The 9,275-nt window shown below is 39.9% G+C and overlaps 1 long non-coding RNA gene across 7 annotated transcripts; it reads left to right on the top strand.

The window, feature by feature from the left end:
• Window positions 1–3,025: 3,025 nt before the first annotated feature.
• On the top strand, window positions 3,026–8,611 carry LOC127925681 (uncharacterized). Of its 7 annotated transcripts, XR_008121932.1 has the most exons (9): window positions 3,026–3,391; window positions 3,856–3,893; window positions 3,964–4,103; window positions 4,168–4,527; window positions 4,640–5,371; window positions 6,056–6,449; window positions 6,601–6,936; window positions 7,469–7,722; window positions 8,293–8,611. It is a non-coding gene; the product is annotated as an uncharacterized LOC127925681 (long non-coding RNA). The 7 variants fall into 7 exon arrangements; XR_008121928.1 differs by lacking the exon at window positions 3,026–3,391 and having other exon boundaries at window positions 3,856–4,103; XR_008121929.1 differs by lacking the exon at window positions 3,026–3,391 and having other exon boundaries at window positions 3,856–4,103; window positions 6,639–6,936.
• The last annotated feature ends 664 nt before the right edge of the window (window positions 8,612–9,275 follow it).

The following is a 9,275-nucleotide window of genomic DNA, read 5'->3' on the forward strand; positions in this document are numbered from 1 at the left end:
TTGCCGAAGTCGAGGATCGGTAGTCATGCCGTTGCCTTCTTTGGGTACAGCGAGCGCCATCCCCCTACCTCTGCACCATCCCCCTCTCTCTCTGCTACACTCAGGCTGCTGTGGTCAGAGGTCATACATTTCTGGAGAAGATTCTTCCTCATGGCCAGACAGTATAGAGAGAGAGTGAGTTTTCATAGAGAGAACAAATGAATTTCTTCCACCTCACAGAACTTGAGAACTGAACAATATTCATGTTCCGGAGAATGTATAAAAGGTTGGTAAAGTAGCCAGCTACGAACTGGTCTATTTGGTACAATTTTGTGAAACTCATGAGAGACAGTACAGCCACATTACCATAACCCTGTTTATACAACAGTCTCGGTTGTGCGGCTTGCATCTAATTGTTGTATGGGATGAATGAGTAAAGATGAAACTATTTGTGATCAACTTTAATTATCAACTAACGTGAGGTAAAGAATAATTCATTAATGAGAAGGCTAATTGATTAGATATTAAAATATCTGAAAGTTATATTAGGAAAATTATAATTTAGTAATCTGAATAATTTCCTTGGTTCCCCGCCTTCCTTGTTAGTTACATCTACCTGATTAGTTAATCACGTAATAATAATTACAGAGAATTGATTTGATAAACTACTAATAAGTCTTCAGTTTAATGATGCCAAAGACACAACAGTAGGGTAAGATTGACGGCATGGGTGAAGGTGGCTTTGTTGCGAAATAGAAAGCCGATTCTTGATTTTATTTTGGATTGGAGATGTTTAATATGAGTCTGGAAGGAGAGTTTAAAGTCTAGCCAGACACCTAGGTACGTATAATTGTCCACATATTCTAGGTCAGAACCGTCCAGAGTAGTGATGCTAGTGGGGCGGGCGGGTGCGGGCAGCGAACGGTTGAATAGCATGCATTTGGTTTTATTAGCGTGTAAGAGCAGTTGGAGGCCACGCAACGAGTATTGTACGGCATTGAAGCTTGTTTTGAAGTTAGTTAACACAGTGTCCAAAGAATTTCCAGATGTATACAGAACAGTGTCATCTGCGTAGAGGTGGATGAGGGAATCACCTGCAGCAAGAGCGACATCATTGACATATACAGAGAAAAGAGTCAGCCCAAGAATTGAACCCTGTGGTACCCCCATAGAGACTGCCAGAGGTCCGGACAACAGGCCCTCTGATTTTACACACTGAACTGTGTCTGCGAAGTAGTTGGTGAACCAGGCGAGGCAGTCAATTGTGAAACCAAGGCTATTGAGTCTGCCGATAAGGATACGGTAATTGACAGAGTCGAAAGTCTTGGGCATGTCGATGAAGACGGCTGCACAGTACTGTCTTTTATCGATGGGGGTTATGATATCATTTAGTACCTTGAGCGTGGCTGAGGTGATTGTCTAGCCCAGCTGATTTGTACGGGTCCGGGTTTTGCAGCTCTTTCAGTACATCTGCTATCTGGATTTGGGTGAAGGAGAAGCTGGGGAGGCTCGGGCGGGTAGCTGTGGGAGGTGCAGAGCTGTTTGCCGGGATTGGGGTATGGCCAGCCGTAAAGAAATGTATGTTGAAATTTTCGATTATCATGGATTGATCGGTGTTGACCGTGTTACCTAGAATCAGTGCAGTGGGCAGCTGGGAGGAGGTGCTCTTATTCTCCATGGACTTTACAGTGTCCCAAAACTCTTTGGAGTTAGCGCTACAGGATGCAAATTTCTGTTTGAAAAAGCTAGCCTTTGCTTTAGTGACTGACTGTGTGTATTGGTTCCCGACTTCCCTGAACAGTTGCATATCGCGGGGACTATTCGATACCATTGAAGTCCGCCACAGGATGTTTTTGTGCTGGTCAAGGGCAGTCAGGTCTGGAGTGAACCAAGGGGTATATCTGTTCTTAGTTCTACATTTTTTGAAAGGGGCATGCTTATTTAAGATGGTGAGGAAAGAAGAAGTACCAGGCATCCTCGACTGACGGGAGGAGGTCAATATCCTTCCAGGATACCTGGGCCAGGTCGATTAGAAAGGCCTGCTCGCTGAAGTGTTTAAGGGAGCGTTTGACTGTGATGAGGTTGTTTGTGGTCGTTTGACTGTTGACCCATTACCTAACCCATTACGGACTCAGGCAATGAGGAAGTGATCGCTGAGATCCTTGTTGAAGACAGCAGAGGTGTATTTAGAGGGCAGGTTGATCAGGATGATATCTCAGAGGGTGTCCATGGCTACGCATTTAGGGTTGTAACTGGTAGGTTCCTTGAGGATTTGAGTGAGATTGAGGGCATCTAGTTTAGATTGTAGAACTGCCAGGGTGTTAAGCATATCACAGTTTAGGTCACCTAACAGAACTAACTCTGAAGATAGATGGGGGCAATCAATTCACATATGGTGTCCAGAGCACAGCTGGGAGCTGAGGGGGTCTATAACAGGTGTCAACAGTGACAGACTTATTTCTGGAGAGATTCATTTCTAAAATTAGAAGCTCGAACTGTTTGAGCATAGACCTGGAAAGAATGACAGAACTTTGCAAGCTTTGGCGGAGTGTGCTAAAGCAGCGAGTAAAACAAACTTAGGGAGGCTTCTGATGTTAACATGCATGAAACCAAGGTGTTTTTTTGAAGACAGCAGAGGTGTATTTAGAACTGTAACAGTTCTCTTCTGGCGTTGTGTACATCAGTCATCGACACGGAACTCCAATATGTAGCACCAATCATGTAGCTTTATTCTGATAAGAACGACACAAGATTGCACGTCATGCAATGCCCGTCTCACCATCCAACTCTGCACTCACGCACGCTGGTTTGGTGCTTGTTCACTGTGTTGTATTAGATAGGTAACTCTGTGTTGTATTAGATAGGTAACTCTGTGTTGTATTAGATAGGTAACTCTGTGTTGTATTAGATAGGTAACTCTGTGTTGTATTAGATAGGTAACTCTGTGTTGTATTAGATAGGTAACTCTGTGTTGTATTAGATAGGTAACTCTGTGTTGTATTAGATAGGTAACTCTGTGTTGTATTAGATAGGTAACTCTGTGTTGTATTAGATAGGTAACTCTGTGTTGTATTAGATAGGTAACTCTGTGTTGTATTAGATAGGTAACTCTGTGTTGTATTAGATAGGTAACTCTGTGTTGTATTAGATAGGTAACTCTGTGTTGTATTAGATAGGTAACTCTGTGTTGTATTAGATAATTAACTCTGTGTTGTATTAGATAATTAACTCTGTGTTGTACTAGATAGGTAACTCTAAATCATATTACTGTCTGTGGGCACACATCGTATTCTCGGCCTAAATCATTATATTCATGTTACTGTGTGTTAACATGAGGAAGAGGTTCTATTCGTGTTACTGTGTGTTAACATGAGGAAGAGGTTCTATTCGTGTTACTGTGTGTTAACATGAGGTTCTATTCATGTTACTGTGTGTTAACGTGAGGAAGAGGTTCTATTCGTGTTACTGTGTGTTAACATGAGGTTCTATTCATGTTACTGTGTGTTAACGTGAGGAAGAGGTTCTATTCATGTTACTGTGTGTTAACATGAGGTTCTATTCATGTTACTGTGTGTTAACATGAGGAAGAGGTTCTATTCATGTTACTGTGTGTTAACGTGAGGAAGAGGTTCTATTCATGTTACTGTGTGTTAACATGAGGTTCTATTCATGTTACTGTGTGTTAACATGAGGTTCTATTCATGTTACTGTGTGTTAATGTGAGGAAGAGGTTCTATTCATGTTACTGTGTGTTAACGTGAGGAAGAGGTTCTATTCATGTTACTGTGTGTTAACGTGAGGAAGAGGTTCTATTCATGTTACTGTGTGTTAACATGAGGAAGAGGTTCTATTCATGTTACTGTGTGTTAACATGAGGAAGAGATCCTATTCATGTTACTGTGTGTTAACATGAGGTTCTATTCATGTTACTGTGTGTTAACGTGAGGAAGAGGTTCTATTCATGTTACTGTGTGTTAACATGAGGTTCTATTCATGTTACTGTGTGTTAACATGAGGTTCTATTCATGTTACTGTGTGTTAATGTGAGGAAGAGGTTCTATTCATGTTACTGTGTGTTAACATGAGGAAGAGGTTCTATTCATGTTACTGTGTGTTAACATGAGGTTCTATTCATGTTACTGTGTGTTAACGTGAGGTTCTATTCATGTTACTGTGTGTTAATGTGAGGAAGAGGTTCTATTCATGTTACTGTGTGTTAACGTGAGGAAGAGGTTCTATTCATGTTACTGTGTGTTAATGTGAGGAAGAGGTTCTATTCATGTTACTGTGTGTTAACATGAGGAAGAGGTTCTATTCATGTTACTGTGTGTTAACGTGAGGAAGAGGTTCTATTCATGTTACTGTGTGTTAACATGAGGTTCTATTCATGTTACTGTGTGTTAACATGAGGTTCTATTCATGTTACTGTGTGTTAATGTGAGGAAGAGGTTCTATTCATGTTACTGTGTGTTAACATGAGGTTCTATTCATGTTACTGTGTGTTAACATGAGGTTCTATTCATGTTACTGTGTGTTAACGTGAGGAAGGTTCTATTCATGTTACTGTGTGTTAACGTGAGGAAGAGGTTCTATTCATGTTACTGTGTGTTAACGTGAGGAAGAGGTTCTATTCATGTTACTGTGTGTTAACATGAGGAAGAGGTTCTATTCATGTTACTGTGTGTTAACGTGAGGAAGAGGTTCTATTCATGTTACTGTGTGTTAACGTGAGGAAGAGGTTCTATTCATGTTACTGTGTGTTAACATGAGGAAGAGGTTCTATTCATGTTACTGTGTGTTAACGTGAGGAAGAGGTTCTATTCATGTTACTGTGTGTTAATGTGAGGAAGAGGTTCTATTCATGTTACTGTGTGTTAACGTGAGGAAGAGGTTCTATTCATGTTACTGTGTGTTAACGTGAGGAAGAGGTTCTATTCATGTTACTGTGTGTTAACATGAGGAAGAGGTTCTATTCATGTTACTGTGTGTTAACATGAGGTTCTATTCATGTTACTGTGTGTTAACATGAGGAAGAGGTTCTATTCATGTTACTGTGTGTTAACGTGAGGAAGAGGTTCTATTCATGTTACTGTGTGTTAACATGAGGTTCTATTCATGTTACTGTGTGTTAACATGAGGAAGAGGTTCTATTCGTGTTACTGTGTGTTAACATGAGGAAGAGGTTCTATTCGTGTTACTGTGTGTTAACATGAGGTTCTATTCATGTTACTGTGTGTTAACGTGAGGAAGAGGTTCTATTCGTGTTACTGTGTGTTAACATGAGGTTCTATTCATGTTACTGTGTGTTAACATGAGGTTCTATTCATGTTACTGTGTGTTAACATGAGGAAGAGGTTCTATTCATGTTACTGTGTGTTAATGTGAGGAAGAGGTTCTATTCATGTTACTGTGTGTTAACGTGAGGAAGAGGTTCTATTCATGTTACTGTGTGTTAACTTGAGGTTCTATTCATGTTACTGTGTGTTAATGTGAGGAAGAGGTTCTATTCATGTTACTGTGTGTTAACATGAGGAAGAGGTTCTATTCATGTTACTGTGTGTTAACGTGAGGAAGAGGTTCTATTCATGTTACTGTGTGTTAACATGAGGTTCTATTCATGTTACTGTGTTAATGTGAGGAAGAGGTTCTATTCATGTTACTGTGTGTTAACGTGAGGAAGAGGTTCTATTCATGTTACTGTGTGTTAACATGAGGAAGAGGTTCTATTCATGTTACTGTGTGTTAACGTGAGGAAGAGGTTCTATTCATGTTACTGTGTGTTAACATGAGGAAGAGGTTCTATTCATGTTACTGTGTGTTAACGTGAGGAAGAGGTTCTATTCATGTTACTGTGTGTTAACATGAGGAAGAGATCCTATTCATGTTACTGTGTGTTAACATGAGGTTCTATTCATGTTACTGTGTGTTAACATGAGGTTCTATTCATGTTACTGTGTGTTAACGTGAGGAAGAGGTTCTATTCATGTTACTGTGTGTTAACATGAGGTTCTATTCATGTTACTGTGTGTTAACATGAGGTTCTATTCATGTTACTGTGTGTTAATATGAGGAAGAGGTTCTATTCATGTTACTGTGTGTTAATGTGAGGAAGAGGTTCTATTCATGTTACTGTGTGTTAACGTGAGGAAGAGGTTCTATTCATGTTACTGTGTGTTAACGTGAGGAAGAGGTTCTATTCATGTTACTGTGTGTTAACATGAGGAAGAGGTTCTATTCATGTTACTGTGTGTTAACATGAGGAAGAGGTTCTATTCATGTTACTGTGTGTTAACGTGAGGAAGAGGTTCTATTCATGTTACTGTGTGTTAACATGAGGTTCTATTCATGTTACTGTGTGTTAACATGAGGTTCTATTCATGTTACTGTGTGTTAATGTGAGGAAGAGGTTCTATTCATGTTACTGTGTGTTAACATGAGGTTCTATTCATGTTACTGTGTGTTAACATGAGGTTCTATTCATGTTACTGTGTGTTAACTGAGGAAGAGGTTCTATTCATGTTACTGTGTGTTAACGTGAGGAAGAGGTTCTATTCATGTTACTGTGTGTTAACGTGAGGAAGAGGTTCTATTCATGTTACTGTGTGTTAACATGAGGAAGAGGTTCTATTCATGTTACTGTGTGTTAACGTGAGGAAGAGGTTCTATTCATGTTACTGTGTGTTAACGTGAGGAAGAGGTTCTATTCATGTTACTGTGTGTTAACGTGAGGAAGAGGTTCTATTCATGTTACTGTGTGTTAACGTGAGGAAGAGGTTCTATTCATGTTACTGTGTGTTAATGTGAGGAAGAGGTTCTATTCATGTTACTGTGTGTTAACATGAGGAAGAGGTTCTATTCATGTTACTGTGTGTTAACGTGAGGAAGAGGTTCTATTCATGTTACTGTGTGTTAACGTGAGGAAGAGGTTCTATTCATGTTACTGTGTGTTAACATGAGGTTCTATTCATGTTACTGTGTGTTAACATGAGGAAGAGGTTCTATTCATGTTACTGTGTGTTAACGTGAGGAAGAGGTTCTATTCATGTTACTGTGTGTTAACATGAGGTTCTATTCATGTTACTGTGTGTTAACGTGAGGAAGAGGTTCTATTCATGTTACTGTGTGTTAACATGAGGAAGAGGTTCTATTCATGTTACTGTGTGTTAACATGAGGTTCTATTCATGTTACTGTGTGTTAACGTGAGGAAGAGGTTCTATTCATGTTACTGTGTGTTAACATGAGGTTCTATTCATGTTACTGTGTGTTAACATGAGGTTCTATTCATGTTACTGTGTGTTAACGTGAGGAAGAGGTTCTATTCGTGTTACTGTGTGTTAACATGAGGTTCTATTCATGTTACTGTGTGTTAACGTGAGGAAGAGGTTATATTCATGTTACTGTGTGTTAACGTGAGGAAGAGGTTCTATTCATGTTACTGTGTGTTAACTTGAGGTTCTATTCATGTTACTGTGTTAATGTGAGGAAGAGGTTCTATTCATGTTACTGTGTGTTAACATGAGGAAGAGGTTCTATTCATGTTACTGTGTATTAATGTGAGGAAGAGGTTCTATTCATGTTACTGTGTGTTAACATGAGGTTCTATTCATGTTACTGTGTGTTAATGTGAGGAAGAGGTTCTATTCATGTTACTGTGTGTTAATGTGAGGAAGAGGTTCTATTCATGTTACTGTGTGTTAACATGAGGTTCTATTCATGTTACTGTGTGTTAATGTGAGGAAGAGGTTCTATTCATGTTACTGTGTGTTAATGTGAGGAAGAGGTTCTATTCATGTTACTGTGTGTTAACTTGAGGTTCTATTCATGTTACTGTGTTAATGTGAGGATGGTGGGGAGGTTCTATTCATGTTACTGTGTGTTAACATGAGGTTCTATTCATGTTACTGTGTGTTAACGTGAGGAAGAGGTTCTATTCATGTTACTGTGTGTTAACTTGAGGTTCTATTCATGTTACTGTGTTAACGTGAGGAAGAGGTTCTATTCATGTTACTGTGTGTTAACTTGAGGTTCTATTCATGTTACTGTGTGTTAACATGAGGAAGAGGTTCTATTCGTGTTACTGTGTGTTAACATGAGGTTCTATTCATGTTACTGTGTGTTAACATGAGGTTCTATTCATGTTACTGTGTTAATGTGAGGAAGAGGTTCTATTCATGTTACTGTGTGTTAACATGAGGAAGAGGTTCTATTCATGTTACTGTGTGTTAACGTGAGGATGAGGTTCTATTCATGTTACTGTGTGTTAACATGAGGAAGAGGTTCTATTCATGTTACTGTGTTAATGTGAGGAAGAGGTTCTATTCATGTTACTGTGTGTTAATGTGAGGAAGAGGTTCTATTCATGTTACTGTGTGTTAACATGAGGTTCTATTCATGTTACTGTGTGTTAATGTGAGGAAGAGGTTCTATTCATGTTACTGTGTTAATGTGAGGAAGAGGTTCTATTCATTATTTAACAGCCCTGCAGGTCCAGAGAATCCAGCAGATTCCCTAATGGATGTAAACAGATTAACACACACAGCTGGATACCAAGCACACACACTGTCTAGATGAGCACACTGTAGCAGGGATTATGGGTAATCCTCCAATCTTACTTCCTCTGGTGAATCACACACAAACATACACCAATCAATGCTGAACAGCTTCACACAACCGAGACATCCCATAGAAACACTATGTAAACAGTCCTACCATACCAGAGCATGTTGCCATGGAGACTTGGATGGAAGGGCGCTATGGAAACAGTCCTCCTGTACTAGATCATGTTGCCATGGAGACTAGGATGGAAGGGCGCTATGGAAACAGTCCTACTGTACTAGATCACGTTGCCATGGAGACTAGGATGGAAGATGCACGGTAGAATGTCTAGATGCACGGTAGAATATCTAGATGAACGGTAGAATGTCTAGACGCACGGCAGAATGTCTAGCCGCACGGTAGAATGTCTAGATGCACGGTAGAATGTCTAGAGGAACGGTAGAATGTCTAGATGGACGGTAGATGGATGGTAGAATGTCTAGACGCACGGCAGAATGTCTAGATGGATGGTAGAATGTCTAGGTGGACGATAGAATGTCTAGATGGATGGTAGAATGTCTAGGTGGACGGTAGATTGTCTAGATGCACGATAGAATGTCTAGATGGATGGTAGAATGTCTAGATGCACGGTAGAATGTCTAGATGCACGGTAGAATGTCTAGATGAACGGTAGAATGTCTAGATGAACGGTAGAATGTCTAGATGCACGGTAGAATGTCTAGATGCACGGTAGAATGTC

Source organism: Oncorhynchus keta, unplaced genomic scaffold, assembly GCF_023373465.1.
Source record: "Oncorhynchus keta strain PuntledgeMale-10-30-2019 unplaced genomic scaffold, Oket_V2 Un_contig_6068_pilon_pilon, whole genome shotgun sequence".
NCBI classification, from domain to species: domain Eukaryota; kingdom Metazoa; phylum Chordata; class Actinopteri; order Salmoniformes; family Salmonidae; genus Oncorhynchus; species Oncorhynchus keta.